Source organism: Peromyscus maniculatus, chromosome 3, assembly GCF_049852395.1.
Source record: "Peromyscus maniculatus bairdii isolate BWxNUB_F1_BW_parent chromosome 3, HU_Pman_BW_mat_3.1, whole genome shotgun sequence".
NCBI lineage: Eukaryota > Metazoa > Chordata > Mammalia > Rodentia > Cricetidae > Peromyscus > Peromyscus maniculatus.
Window position 1 is genome coordinate 74,969,778 of NC_134854.1, and position 13,800 is coordinate 74,983,577.

A 13,800-nucleotide genomic window follows, 5' to 3' on the forward strand; every position below is an offset into this window, starting at 1 on the left:
TACAAACTATTTTCCTTGTGCTTTTTTCTTATTTTAAATTTATATCAGCCATTAATTTGAAGAATGAGTGACTTAATAGTCGGAAGACACAAAATTAAGCAAATGGAGCCCGCAAATGAGGATGTCATTTTAGTGGCTGCATTAGAATATGAACAGCTAGTTATTTTCCATTTCTACTTTTATACTAACAGGGTGATAAAGAAATTTCAGCATAAAGAAGAAGGGAAGAAAGTAAACTAACAAGAGATGTTCAGAGCATCTGCACTGTGGCTGCCTATTATGCTAGTTGGGACTTTTTTTAATTGTTACAGTTTAAGATAATAAGAAAAAGGAAGTTGATTCAATAAGCTTTAAAACTGAGGTTTTCCTGGCTAACTCTAACATTTGACTGCTTCGGCCCTCCAGGTTAGCAGCGAATGAATGCAGGATTTACTCTTGACAGAATCTTATTCTTAAGAATAAGGCTGTCTTTAGAGCTATTAACAGAGTGTTCTTTCATATAATTACTATGTGGGATGTGTGTGTGTGTGTGTGTGTATGTGTGTGTGTGTGTGTGTGCACGCACGTGTGCCATTTTTCAGCGTGTAGTCCATTTCATTAAAAATGTGTAAGATCAGTCAGTATGGGTTGTTCGGTGCCTGGTGGGTGATTAATCAGCTTGGGAGCCTCAGTAGGATTAAGCCTTGGAATAAACAAGGATTATTTATTTATCTGTTTAGCTCCAGTAATCCCGAAGAGCCTTCCTGGCTGCACTAAAACAAGTTTGGTGTGTGAACAGACAGGCCTCCATGACATAAGGTTAGACGCCCCATGAATTCTTTCAAACACCAAGAGAGAAATGGTGGGTATCACAGAGTAACGCGGTGCAGGAGTTGCCCCGGCTTAGTTCCTTTCCTGTTGCCGTAATAAGACACTCTGACAACAGCACCCAAGGAAGGAAGGGTTTCCTTTGGCTCCTGGGGGGGGGGGACCACAGCCCTGAAGCTTGAGGCTGCTGTTCACACTGCATCCACAGCCAAGAAGCACAGAGTGAGTCTGGAGAGATGGCTCAGCCGTTGGGAGCACTGACTGTTCTTCTAGAGGACCAGTTTGATCCCTGCCCCACTGTGGCAGCTCACAACTGGCTATAACTCCAGGCCCAGGGGTCCAACGCCCTCTTCTGGCTTCCGTGGGCACCTGCACACATGTGGCATAAGCTCACACAAAGACACACGTAAGTAAAAATAATGAATCTTTAAAAGAAGCTCACGATGTGAGGAATGCTAATGTTCAGCTCACTGTCTCACTTCTTAAAATCTTATTTGTGTGTGTGTGTGTGTGTGTGTGCATGTGTGTGTGCATTTGTGTGTGTACCTTGTGTGAGATGGAGAGAGGAAAAGAGACAACACCCTTGAGAGAGAGAGAGAGAAAAAAGAAGAGAGAGAGAGAAAGAGAGGAGAGAGAGGGAGGGAGGGAGGGAGGGAGTTGGTTCCTGCTTTCCACCTGCTTGAAGTAAGTTCTTTATTGCTGATTCCTTCTACATTATATATTCCAGGCCATCTGGCCTCTGAGCTTCTGGGTAATCCTTTTGTCTCTGCCTCCCATCTTTTGGAGAAGCCCGAGGCTTACAGATGCCCACCACTGCATCCAGCCTTTCACATGAGCTCCAAGAACTCAGGTTGTCAGGCTTCTCCCGGCTTAGTCATGTTCTGGCCCCGCTTCCCCCACTTTAAACAGCCCCCAGAATCCCCACCCAGGGAATGATCCCCCCACAGTTAAGATGGATCTTTCCACGTCTATTAACCTAGGCAAGACAATCCCTCACAGTGTATCTGCAGGCTGGTCTCCTAGGTGACTCCAGAACTATCAAATTAACAATCATCACTAACTACCACACCCCCTGATTTTTTTTTTTTTTTAGGGAAAGAAAACCATGCTTACTAATAAACAAAACAAATATTATAAAATACAATGTTATCTATACCTAAATATGTTGGCATACACACACAGTAGGGAAAAAATCATCATAATGGGAAAGGAATTTGCACTGCACAGTACAACTTATACATTTTTCAAAAGAGGAAATAAAAATAAAAACTAGAGAAGTTAAATGATGTGTTGATAACAGAACTACCTAGAAGAGAGAAAAAGATGAACAGCGGCTCTGACTTTGATCTGCAGTCGATGATTCTGCCCAGGTCATAACATGTTGAAAGAGAGGAACCCTCTGGCATGTGAGTGAAGGAAGGCCGGCCACTCTGGATCTCTGAGGCGCTGTTTCATCAAGCCCCAGGAACCTGCTGTTTCTTCCAAACCGTGCGACACTAGAAAGACAGCTTGGGCACCACCAGTGCGAAAGGCAGCTTTCAAATACACAAGGAAGGAGTCACAGTGTGTTTCTCCCTCCAGGAGCTTCTGCTGAAAGATGAGTATAGTAACTCAAGTCTTTCGGGGAGGCCGGCAAGGCGCGTCAGCCAGTAAGGACGCTTCCCACCAAGCTGATGACCTGAGTGTCACCCCCAGGACCTGCATGGTGGAAGAAGAGCGCCAACGCCAGAAAATTGTCCTCTAGCCTCCACCCATGGGCCCACATGTGCAGGAGCACACATGCACATAAAATAAATAAGTGTAATAAGTTTTTAAAGGAGAGCTGAAAAATACTCTCAGTAGCACAGCCTTGGATGTGTATGACGCTGCTCATAACTATGCTGATCTGTATACACTGAGATATCCTTTTCTTAAACACATCACTTCAGTTTTCTTTGTATTGTGGCATGCGATTGTAATTTTTGGCCACATATTATGGGTCTGGCCAGCAACAAAGAATGTCACTGGTGCCTCAGCTACTACTAATCCCCTATTGCCTGGAAATATGTTTATGCTTTGTGGGTGATTCTGTCACATGCAATATGTTGTAATGAGTATATTTATGAGTCTAGCCATTGCAAGTGGAAACTGATGTAGTCTTGTACCTCGTGTGCTGCTGAATTATTACACAAATCTCAACAGCCAAGATGTCTGTGATCAGAGGAGGAAAAAGAATTTTAAAACATAAAACATGTTCTTGGCATTAGCCTGGAATAGTGGACATTCATAACCCACAAATGCCCAAGCTATAAATTTGCAAGGCTGCATTAATATGGCAGTAAAAGTCATTCTTCTGGAAGCTGTACTTGTAAAATATTTATAAATTCACATGGTTGTTCCTGGCAAATAACTACATCTGTCAACTCTGTCTTTCTACTCCCCGAAGAGTGGGCTTGGTGTCTCACGTAGTTCACGACGTGGTCATAAAAGGTCTTTTCGAAAAATCAGATGGAAGATACAGTGTCCTGGGCGTACTATACCTGCTGCTCCTGTAGCTTGGTGTTAGTATTGAGTCTCCAGAGACCCTTTCTCATCAAGGCTGCTTCTCTGCATACATTTTCATTTTATTGGACTTATCTAGTTCCCAAATTAGCGGAGTAAGTCCTGTGGGGTTGTCTTTAAAATCCCACATTAATATGTACACCAAAGTGGAGCTTTTCAAGCCCGAGGTCAATATGTATCAGTGTCATGAGGTCCAGGAATTGTCTCGGCTGTCTTCTCCCTACAGTGTTCAGAGAGTACGCTGTATCGGGTACTCTCAGACAGATTTGCCAATCCGCTGTCACTGCTATCAGGCCCTTAGTTCTAGGGCAGTGGTTCTCAACCTTCCCAATGCTGCGACCCTTTAATACAGTTCCTCATGTTGTGGTGACCCCCAACCATAACATTATTGCATTGCGACGGTTATGAATCGTAATGTAAATATCTGATATGCAGGATATCTGATATGTGACCCCTGTGAAAAGGTCATCTGACTCCCAATGGGGTTATGACCCACAGGTTGAGAACCACTGTTCAGGGGGCAAGAGGGGGGCACTCTATAGAATCACTTCAAAACAGTATTAGATTTGTTTATGGAGGGTGCATGATGTGTGGATTAGAGTTCAGAGGACAACTTATAGGAGCAGACAGTCTCCCTCCACCACACAGGTCCCGAGATCCAGGCTCTAGGTGTCAGTCTTGGGCTCAAGTGCCTTTACCCACTGAGCCACCTCATCCACCCCAAAGTCAGTTCTAATAATGGACTGAGTACTTAGCAGCACAATGTGTCGATGCATTTATCTTTGTGATGTTTTTTCTCCGGGGCATAGATCCAGCCCAGGGCTTCTTTACACACGCATGCTAGGCACCTATGTGACATTGAAGCTGTCCCTAGACTAAACAGAGAAATTTCATTGTTTTGGGTTTTTTTTTGTTTTTTTTTTGCTATTGGCTATTGTTGTAGTTAGGATTCTGTTGTGATCCGACACCGGTCAAAGCAGTTTGTGGAGGGAAGGATTTGTTTCATCTTACAGTTCCAGAAGGAAGAGTGTATTCGGGCCCACTCCTTCCCCAGAAAATGCAAGTGAGTACATGGGCACACCGAGTTTTGCATCCAAACTCAGAAATCCATATGCCACCAACCATTCCACAGACCACCACAGAAGGATGGGGTAGGAATACAGATCAGGAAACTGGGGGTAGGGGGTTGACAGAATTGCAAAGCAGGAAACCTAGTTATTTTCTTTGTAGCCAAACCAGGAGCGAGAATTCCACAAATGGTTAAATCCCAGCATTTAACAGAGAGCCACATTGGGCTGTCAGGAGACACCTTTCAAAAGGCTGTTGGACGGATGCGTTTCTGATCAATTATTTAATATTCAGTGAACAATGTCTTTAACAGTAGTTTTGCAAAGGTCAAAGCTATCTTTCATATGACTATTTTCACACCGTTCCCTTAATAAATATTGGAGATATTCTTATTAAGTGGCGATTTTTATGAGTAGTTATACCAACTGAGCCTAGACAGACTGGTTTTTGTGCATGACCTGACATAATAGGAAGTGGTCTCCCTTTGGAGAGACCATCACCATTCCTAAGGCACAATGTGCCTGCAGAGGCCCGCCTTGTTCTTGTTCTGCAACATCAGACAAACCTCCACTGTGTAGACTAGCCACCTCACACACCCGATGGACCTCACAGGGCAAGAAGATGACTAGCAAGTCCCCAAGAGATGCATGAGCCTAAATGGCAAAAAGGGGGGTGGGAAAGGACCTACAAATAGGTCAGCATGAAACTTAGCCTTCTTGATTTCTGCGTACTGTAGACAGTCCTGTTCTGTGGTTGAACTTTCTCCATTCCCAGAGCCTGAAATCAAGCATTTACATGGGATAGGGACACTGATTCTATAGCAAGAGTCCATCCCTGAAGAACAAGGAATTGGCCTTTGAGACCTAAAGCTGAGAAACAAAGAGTGTGATTGCAGTATCAAAAGTGTCATCAGAAGCTGAGCGGGGCGGATCACACCTGCGACCCCAGCACTTGGAAGGTAGGAGGATCAGGAGTTTGAGATCTTCCTTAGCTACATAGAAAGTTCAAGACCAGCCAGAGCTGCATGAGACCCTACCCAAAAAACAGAAACAAAACACAAAAGCAAGCACCCAAACAAAAACCAGTGTTATCAGAAATAAACAGGCTGCCTAATTGTGTTGTTCTATTAAAGGCTATTCTGGTGACCAGTAATCCAAGCCATGCATGTACACATCGTTTTTTAAAAGAAACTGCTGTGTAAGCTTTCCTATAGTACAAGGGAATGCTGCTTTCCAAAGACAGCAGACCAACATTTCTCTTTGAGATGTTGACGACAGAAAGACCTGGAACCATGTGTCTAAATAATATCACAATACCCACCGTTTTCCTCATAAATGGAGGTGGGCTTCGGAGTTTACTTTACAGAATCCAGTAATTTTCTTTTTCTTAGCATAATAGATAAAAAAAAAAGTCTCCAACATTAGGAGTTGGGAACTCTGGACTGAGTACCCATACCCTTGTCTGGGCCATGGTGCTTAAAAAATCCTAAGACTGGCAGCATTGCTCCAGAATTTTCTTTGGGGCAACATCTGGGGTGAATTAGGTTTCTGTTCAGTCCCAGAGCCAGCGACAGATGTGGAGGTGTAAGTGTGCTTTCCAGGAACTGTAGATTACATGGTCATGATATGGACCACTTTTATTAGAAGTTCAAGTACCACATTTCCAGGAGTATGAAGAATGACAGCGAGGAGAAAAGCCTTCAGAGCTTAAATTACAGCCACATCTAATGAACACAGAGGTGTTTCTCACTTACAAGGGTATTGCTTTTCAACTCCTGGAGCTTAAATGAACCTGGCGATCATAACAGTAAATATGGGTTGCAAAGGTATCCCAAGAGGTATCATTAGTCACATATTACATCCTTTTCTAATTTGTACACTCTCCATGTTTCAGGGGTTCCCAGGACTGCTGAAGCCTCCAGAATTTCATGTTTCCCTCAGCAGTCTACAATAACCCTTAGTCTGAATGACATGTATTATTTCCTCAGCAAACATATGATGTGGGAACTTAGTAAAAGATTTATGATAAGAAACAGCCCAATGTTTTATTTCCTCCCCTAATTGAATACATTATTGCTTTGTGTTTGGAAATGCTGTGGTGATGCATTGCACCTCAGAACAACCATGCACATGCCATCTGCAGCAGGGAGGTTTATTAGACTGCAAATCGGGATACAGATGTTGGAGGAAAGCTACATATGCTAAGTCATAACACATTACAGCACACTTTAAATCTGTACAGGGGGTGGTCCAGCAGGTTTTTATTTTATTTTATTTTTTTTTAAAGTGAGATGTTGGCACTTACGAACATCTAAGAACGAGAAGCCCTCTCTTCCACCACACACGTGACGGGCAGGCGACAAGTTGTCGAGGTGGTGTGTGCAATCCTGCAGAGGGGAATGGCTAAATAACTTCAAAAGAAAAACCACCCATTCTTATTCCTTGATACTAGTAAGGAAAAAATCCATACTTAATGTCAGCATCATAGGCACATGCGCAGACAAACCTTCGGGGAGCGTAAGTGATCACATCTTCATCGATCTATTTCACAACTTCAGATTTTCATCCATTTATTTGAAGGGCATTGATGGAATGCCTGAAACTTGCCATGTCACTCTGCTCTGGGGTTTTATGAGGGTGAGACTCCCAGGACTTTGATACACACCCTGGTGAATTTTTATTTCTTTCTCCGACTGTTTCAAGTTCAGGCCTAAGTGGACACATGGTTTCCAGAAAGTTTACGAAAATCTAAGAGTGTCCGTGTTGGTGGAATGCCTTAGCAGATTAAACTCAGCTATTGTAGCTGAGAGGATGTTTTCCTGAAAGAGGGTAAGACTGTGTCCATCCGATTCTCAAAAACAGAACCCAATTGTACCTGTCAATAATTAAAATACAGGATGCCGCTTCCGAAAAGATTAATGTCCTGTAGAGTTATTGGTCTCCCAGTCTTCCACACAAAACTTGAAGTAGTACCCTGAGCTGGGCTGGAGAGATTGCTCGGTGGTTAAGAGCACTGGCTGCTTTTCTAGAGGACCAGGGATTTATTCCCAACACCTACATAGCAACTCTAGTTCCAGGGGACTTGATGCCTTTTTCTGGCCTCTGCAGGAACCAAGAATGAAAGTGATGTACAGACATATGTGCAGGCAAAGCACCCATACATATAAAATAGTTATAAGTTATCATATAGTAGTATCTCAAGTCGCCACTGACAGCACTTTATTCGGACCCGCTTGCATGGCATCCGCATGCTTTATTCATCATTCTCACTTTATAGAGAAAGACTGGCCATTCTTGGCATCTACAACTGGAAAGCTTAATCCAAAAGTAGATTAGATAAACCCTTTAAATGAGACATAGATCTTCAAAAGAAAGTGACCTTCTCCTCCCCTGGAAATAATCAGAAACAGTGTGCCTCTGGCTGAGTAGCATAGGCAAAGACAAGGGTGCAGAAGACCACCGTGAAAATATTCATCATCCCCAGGAAAGGGAGCGTCTTCCTCACTAAAAAGCAGACTCCAGTGGTGGTTGCCATTAACCAGGTTTGCATTTGCAAAACAAGTTTTCGTGACACTGTCACACTGTTGTCTCTACCATCTGAACGACTTAAGTATTCATTCCTCAACTCATTTATGGATGTCTCCTTGGTGCCAGACTCCACACTCCTCGCTGGAGACACAAAAGTGAGTACCACGAATTCTCAGCAGCTTACTTCCAAATGGGAATGAGATGTAAGCCGTTGGAGCATCCTCACATGTCCTATTACAGGCATGATGAGGTACTAAGTCAGTACAAGCTTATTGTCATCATAGGCTCATTTTACAGAAAAGGAAAATTGATTCTTTTTTAAAAGTACAGGCATTAACACTATAGGGCAGTTTTGTTGTTGTTGTTGTTTTGGGGGGGGGGGGTTGAGACAGGGTTTCTCTGTATAGTTTTGGAGCCTGTCCTGGAACTCACTTGGTAGCCCAGGCTGGCCTCGAACTCATAGAGATCCGCCTGCCTCTGCCTCCCGAGTGCTGGGATTAAAGGCATGCGCCACCACTGCCCGGCTCTATAGGGCAGTTTTAGCAATGAGATACTGTGTCCAATTACTTACCATAATACTGGCCCATCACGAGACCTCTATAAATGTTACTACTGAGGAAGCAGTAGGGTGAAAGCAGTGCACGGGCTCTGTGTGGAATCTTTTGGCTTGTAACCTAGCTACTTCTCAGTTTGTGCGTCCTTGGGGAAGTCACATACAAATGTATATCTCAGTTTCTCCAGGGCTAGGGTAGAGATGGCAGTCATAACCACTGTCTAGTGTTTTGATGAGTAGTTTCTTATACGTGCTCAAAAGATGTTATATATAGGACAGAAACAGGGAGGAGGTCTGCAAAGCTCATCACCTCAACATCTAGACGACCAGTCGTCACAGTAGATAGTGACCTGAAGAGCAGGGTGCAGCTGGGTCTGCACAGAGTAGCGTCACACTCTAATCAGAGCACTGGGAAAGCCAAAGCAGAGGAGTTGCTGCAAATTCCAGGCCACCCTGAATCGCTCTCTCAGAAAAAGAAAGCGTTCGATGCTGGGAGCCAGTGTGAAGCTGCCTGCGTGCCTGTAATTCCAGCACTCCAAAGCCTGAGGCAGGACAAGCTGGACGTCCCAGTGAGGCTCTGTCTCTGATAATAATGATAGTCAGAATGGTAGTCGTGAGGTGTTGTGGAATTTTACCCTGAGACAAGTCAAGATGGAAAGCAGTCCAACGTGTTTGGCATCTTGAGCACGAGGGAGCAGAACATGGGAACTGACTGGTAGGGATGGGTAGTGGGAATTGGAGGGTGGCTTTATTGGATAAGACAGCCAAGCTGGCCTCTAGAAGAGAGAATGGATGCTCTACCCACACATCTTGTGCTTTTTCCAGCAGTAGGTAAGGGATGACCTTTCCAATGTCTAAACTACATTTTGCTAAGGGAGGGTTGGTCACTTTTGTTAAACAACTTCTAAAACGTTTTGCCAAATCCTAATTACAAGTATTTAAAAATGGTCCAGTAGTTACCACCTGTAAGTCTCGGGGAGAAACACATTCTTTTCTTTCATTTGAATTCTCACAAAGAAACTATTAGACATGAGACCGGGAAGACATGTTGCATGAAAGGGTTTTTGTGTTTGCCACTTTTCATTCACATTTTTGATGTGATCCTTCCTCTGTGGAGGATCCTTCCTATGAGGGGGATGGGAGACTTAAGTGATCCGTCTTCCATATGCAGGGGACGGGAGATGTACAACCATCACCCCAATCCAATAACAGTGTTTTCACAGACTGAGGAGGTCTTAACCCAGCATCAGAAGGCCGCTGGTCCAGTGGGTCTTTGTTCTTGTACCGATGTAGCCTGAAGCATCCCCTCAGATGTCACCACCCCAGCCACCAATCCCCAAGTGGCTGATTACAGCATGAGTATAGTTCACTCTTCAAGGACCAGCTTCCTGCAAACGAATATATGGGCCTCCTCTCATCTATGGTACCTTTTTGATAAGATTGGTTGTGTTGTAGGCTAATTTATTATAGGGGATCATTGGAAGGAAACGTTCCTAAGTTAAAGCTTATTTCCGATTGCAAACTTCTGCCGTAGGTCCTCGTGACTAAGTAACTCAGAACTAGCGTGGCACGCACAGGCCAGTGCAGCCTCTTGGCAGTGAAACTCGGTTATTTCAAGAGCCAAGCGCCAGTGAGCACCCTTTGACAGGGTGCTTATTGTTTGTTCTGTTAGCTATTGAATCCAGCCTTTGCATACTTGATGTATAAGCGTACAAATGGAAATTTTTATTCTAAGTTTGCTCTGTGTTTTGCATATGGAACAAAAGTCCTTTAAATATAGGTGGGAAATTCACATGTACTTCCTCTCTAAAGGAAATGAATCTTGGAACAAGGGGCTAATTTACGACTGCACAGAAAGGCGTAGATCCACACCCTCAGATCCTCAAGTATGTCGCCTAGTCCTGCTCCCACCCTACCCCATCCCGGTGGCCCCAGGTACCAAGAACCTGCCACAGTATTTGACCTTGATGGGAGAAGAATGGCATTTCAACAAGATTTTAAAAGCCTAGAATTTACCCCAACAAACAGGTTATTCTTCCACTCCCAAGTCAATTACCCTGTGGAAAAAAAAACCCGTGCTTCAGCCAGTGGGGCCTCCTGTGCTTTCAGATTCTGTTCCAAAGCGAAAGGGAAAAGGAATTCCTCCACATTCTCTGGGCAGTTGTCTATAGACATCCTCATTGTTGGAGTTCAGACATCAAAAATAGCCTTTAGATGGTTCACTGCTTGGCACTGGAAGGACACTGCCTTGGAGTCTTCCTGCAGTTCAGTCTTGAGTAAACAAGGGTCCTTTTTAGTTTTTAGTGTGTTAACTTGGCTCATTCCATACCATGAATTACTTTTGTATGAAGGCTGCCATATAAAAAAAAAAACATAAAAAAATTACTACCGAATGCTTTGCTGGCAGCAAGAGGCGGTACAAGCTAATGCAAGCAAGTTATGCAAGTCAAAATAAACAGCAGAGAATTGGGTGTGAAGAAAATATTAATCAGGTGTGCCCATCTGACGGCTCCGACTTCAAAACTTCTGCCGAGGAACGCCAGCTTTTGTCAAGGTCACTAACTGCTCAGAATAAAAGCCTTTCGGTCTCTACAAAAAATATACAGAAAGCAAAACGGGGGTAAAAATGGATGTTCAAACAAGCACGCTTCATTTCTACCACCTGTAAGAGGCAGAACTTTCAACGTAAGGGGAGGTTCCCAGGTGTTGACTCTCTGCGGAGGCGGAGGCGGAGGCGCTGTTCCTAGGGTGAGTTCCAGGGCCTCAGACAAAGGAGAAGTCGGCCGTGAACGATCTCCCGCGTCATCGTTTTCCTGAGAGCTTTGTCCTCGGCGCTCCTATTGGAGAGAGACTCAAGAACCTGCTTGTGCCCCCACAAAATTCTCCCCCGTGAAACCTCTCCTGTTAGCATTAAACTGGAGGGCGGTGTCTGCAGAGAGCCCGATAAACATCTGCACGCTCCCTAGAGGATTAACGCCCCTGGCTGGGTGTTTGGATCGGTGCTCCTCTCATTTACTCCTTCGATTTGGAGAGGTTAGGTCTCTAAGCCCATCTCTTCGGAGCACAGACTTTGAATTTAGGACTCCCCACTTACTAGTCGTGTGACTAAAGTCGGCTTCTGAGTGATTGTTTTTTTCCAGAACACGGAAAGAATGCAAATGATGGGGTGAGGCTGGGTGCTGGGGAGATGGCTAAGTCAACAAACTGCTTGCTGTACAAACATGAGAACCTGAGTGTGATCCCCAGAATCCATCTGAAAAGCTGGGCATGGTCGGAAGAGCTTGAAATCCTAACACCAGGGGTCAGACAGGGAGGCCTACCTGCTTGGTGAGCCCCACGTCCCCACGACAGATCCTGCCTCAGAGAACAAGAGAGATGGATCCGGAGTAACAGTGCCTGAGGTTGACCTCTGGCCTCCACATGAACACGCAGGAACACACACACACACACACACACGCACGCACGCACGCACGCACGCACGCACGCGCGCGCGCACGCACGCACGCGCGCACACACACACAGGTAATCCCTTCAAATCTCCAAATTTATGCTTGTCCCAAATTTCTCTCTACTAGGCCCCTCCTTGAACTCCAGTTCCACGACATTTCCTCATCTAGAGGAGACTTTGCTGTTTGAAATAACAAAGGTTCTTTCCAGGTTCACTGGAGAGATGTGCAGAGATGCATTTCTGGGAAATCATCCTGAGTGATGCCAGGGGAGAAGCTGGTATAGGAGATTTAACAGCAAACCCAATCCTCTTCCAGAAGACTCAAAATGCTCCCACTCAGCAGCCTGTGACCCTCATAAAAGTCACTGCTGGGACTCTGAGGGAGCGAATCCTCATCTTAGAGAAGTGTCCTTCTCCTCCCCACAAGGACTTGCTCTGTCCCAGGCACCAATGGCCCCTACTTCGCCCCATTAGGAACCATCTTGCTGCCTATAGCAAAGTAAGGCTGGAAAACCTGCATAAAGCCCTCTGGTCCTTCATCCTTGTCCTCTGCCTCACATCCCGAGTGCCCAATCAGACCTCTGATGTAGCTTTCTGGAATCGCTTCTTGGAGGACAGACTCTATTCATGCCCTCGGCCTGTTTCACTGCCTGGGTTTTGCCAATCTCTAATGCCCATAGACTAAACTTCTGTTCTAAGCTGGGATGATCCCACACTAGAACATAAACAATAGGAAGCTGCATACCTTCCTGCTTTGATCGGGCTAGCTATACCAAATGGAAGATTTACTTGAATATAGATAAATAGAATATTATTTGACATTATGAGTGAAGTACAGACACTACAGCATAGGAAAACATTATGCCAAGCCAAAAAAAATTCTCTCTCTCTCTCTCTCTCTCTCTCTCTCTCTCTCTCTCTCTCTCTCTCTCTCTCACACACACACACACACACACACACACACACACACACACACACACACAACAGCTTGTGTTTTGTGATCTCAGTTATGTAAAATGCTGACAGCAGGCACATATACAGATTCAGAATGTAAATTACTAGTTGCCAGGGCTTGAGGATGGGGGCAGGGTAAGAAAAATGAGGAATTACTGGTAATGGGTTCAGGTTTATTTTGGTGATATAAAAAAAAATGTTCCAAAACTCTAAAGTGAAAATAATTGTATAATCCTGTGGATAGACTAAAACTCTGATTGTGTACCTTAACAACATGGATTTTGTGGTGTGTAAATTATATCTGAACAAGATTGTTATTCTGTTTTAAAAACAATGTTTGGAGGCTGGAATACCAGATGAGGCATCTTCTGTTGCTCCCTCAGTGTCTCCCTCCTCCTCTCAATCACTCTGGCCCTGCTGCTCCCAGACACTCACCTCCTCCATCAGCCCAGAGACCACACAGGTATGGCGGCTGCAGGAAAACACTCTCCAAAGCTCCAGCTGCTCTGGCACAATAGTGTCAGGGACAAACCGCTGGATTGTCTAGGACATCGCTTTCCCCACAAACCATAGGATTGCAAATAAGAAATTCAAAAGCTTTTCTTTCCTCTATAAATGAACACAAAAAAATAAAAATAATGAATAATGTAATGCGTCTTTACACTCCAAGTCTTAAAAATAAGGGTCAGGGCAATTATGAATCCTTGCCTTCTCACTGTTTCCATTTTCTCCTCCCAGAGCTGAGTGATGAAGGTTTGTGCTGGAACAATGTAGAAGGTGTCCGTCCGGAAGTACCTGGGAGAATGGAATTTTCAGAGTTCCTGGGCATTCCGCCTTTGCTTCCCACAGTGCATCCTGGGTCTGAAGGGGGGGGGGGGGATGACAAGATAGCCTCCTATTTA